Genomic DNA, 2,654 nt, shown 5'->3' on the forward strand with positions numbered 1-2,654 from the left:
GAAGACAAGAAAATGCTGTCAAAGAAGAGAAGAGAATGAATCTTGTCTTTTTGGGTGAAGAGGATGCATGAGAATAAGTAATCTTGGTCTGCTGAAAATGCTTAATTTGTAGGGGAACAAGCAATTGAGAAAGATGATGGGACTTCATAAGAAAACAGAATAGAAATTGAGGTGCCGAGCTAAAAATTAACAAACCAGGGGGGTACTCTTCAGTTCTATTTTCACCACTTTCCATTGTTTTAAAATAATAGCAGATTGTACATCTAGTGTTCCTGATCAATTAATTCAAATTTTATCCCATCCAAGCCATCACTGAAGTACTAAGATTCAGGCAGGATGCCATCAAAATCCATTTAAAATGGCTCTCTTCCCAGTGGTGATAGAGATGCAAACTCCCCTTAACAATCAAATCCAACCTTGAGTTAATTAATATCTCTGTTGGGGTCTGTTTTATTTTAAGTTGTATAGTTCTTACTGGCTCAATTTCTAACATTGGTAATTCCAATTGGCACTCTTAAGCAAGTATTTAGCTTGCCCTACTTGCTAAAGAATTTGCCATTTTGGCTCTAATTATTTCTTGTCACAGGATATAACTATGAATACACCAATATTCACAAAAACAGCAACGTGTGCAAAATAGAACAAATATATGAGCCCTTTGAAGGTGTGGGCTGTGGAAACTTATATGTAAACCAGGATCATAGATTTCCTATTCACTTTAGTCCCTGTTATTTGGGGATGAGCACGGCACACTGGTAAAGCTCAGGAGATTTTGACGAAGGAACTAATAACCGATGTGCTGCGGAGGAAAGACCCTGAGCTGTCTAAGAGGTATCAATTTTGGCTGTGAACTAGTTGCTTCTTGTGCAAACCATTTACATTCTAGACTTTATTTGTCCCCTGTGAAGATGAGAACATTGGGTGACTCCCCTGATTTACCTGCCTAGTGCTGGAATTACAGCCATGTGCCACCCACCACACGTGACTTCAGTTTTTATTATTTTCACATGCTATTTAAAGGCAAATATAATTTAGTTTTCCAGTAGTACTATTTTGAAACTTGCACTAAATCCCAGGTCAACACAATGATGAAGAATGAGGAAGCCTGTTCCTCAGGCTCTTTCCCAGATATGCTAGAAATCCAGGTTTGCTCCCCAGATATGTCCCTTCCCACTTGTTGCTCAAGGGTACTTTGTGGTGGAGCTGTAGTGCTGCAGTTCTCAATGGCCTCTCGGATAGCACAAACACACCTATGCAAATTTTATATGAATGTATTTTGTTTCTTGTTTCTTTCCAGTCATTTGGTTATAGGTAATTCAAGAGGCCTCAGGTATGGCCTTAGGGAAGGACAGCAGTATGACAAGAGTCTATAGGCCTTCTGATCATCAAGTTAGCATGTCCTCAGATCCCAAGAAGACCCTATTGCACATTACACTATGGCGACCAAAGATATCACTGCGTGGATGAAGTTCTGAGTGAATGTGTATTGAGACATGACCCCACAACCAGTTGGTCAGTGGTAAATTGGCAAAGCCTCTATGGGTCAGGCTCAAGAGGAATGCCAAAGCTTTCATCGGGAGTTTGAGCATAGGTGTTTATGAATGATTGGCCAGTGTGCTCAAACACTAGCAACTCTAGCTTCCTCCTCTGGGACACTTACAGCCTGATATTACTCTTGCCTACAAGAGGTCTCCTACTGAGACTAGCCAAACCCTCCCTCTGTGTTGTACCTAATAAACACACTGAGGTTCTGGGTTCTTTCAGGATTCAGTTAGAGAGCAGCACTGGTTCCCAGCTTTATTGTATGTGTGTCTCTGTGTGACTGTCCTTTCTTCATTCCCTCACTTTCCATAGCCACAGTTCTGGAACTCAAGCCACATGCAACATGGTAGTAGCCCTTCTACAAGATGGCAGAATAATGCTAAGGATACGAGACTTTATGTACAGACAGATTAAATAACATTTATTTTATTATGTCTTATCCTGACCTGAGAGGCATTTAGTCTCTACCAGTACCCTTTAGTAAACTAGGAAGTTCCTTTTAAAAGACAGCTCACGGGGTGGGGGATTTAGCTCAGTGGTAGAGCGCTTGCCTAGGAAGTGCAAGGCCCTGGGTTCGGTCCCCAGCGCCCAAAAAAAAAAAAAAAAAAAAAAAAAAAAAAAAGAGAAAAAAGACAGCTCACAGATCAAAGAAAAAAAAGAGAAAGAAAGGGGAATGGGGTGAACAAGTAGCTCTCTCTCAATAGGTAGCAACTACATTTGCTTAAAATTTTGCCTGCAATAATTTAAACACAACCTTTTTGTAAACCCTGAAGTGCTCAGGGATCTTCTACAGTCCTCTCCTTATGCATAGGAGAATGAGACCTGACATCTTTATCTAAGAATTTGAGGATTTCTAGAAGTATTTACTTGTTGATGTAAAACACAGTTTTTACTTCACGGTGAATACAAGTTTGTTCTGGTACTAAATATGAGTGACTAAGGCTTGGGAACACAGATTCAGGTTACCCCAATTACCATGCTCCACTATGCTAATAGTTTCATGAAGTAGAGTGTACTGTTTAGGTGTTTTTTGTTTTGTTTTATTTTGTTTTGTTTTGTTTTGTTGTCGACTTGACACAAACCAGAGTCCTCTGGGAAGCGAGGGCTTTAAT

The sequence above is a fragment of the Rattus rattus genome, chromosome X (assembly GCF_011064425.1).
Source record: "Rattus rattus isolate New Zealand chromosome X, Rrattus_CSIRO_v1, whole genome shotgun sequence".
NCBI lineage: Eukaryota > Metazoa > Chordata > Mammalia > Rodentia > Muridae > Rattus > Rattus rattus.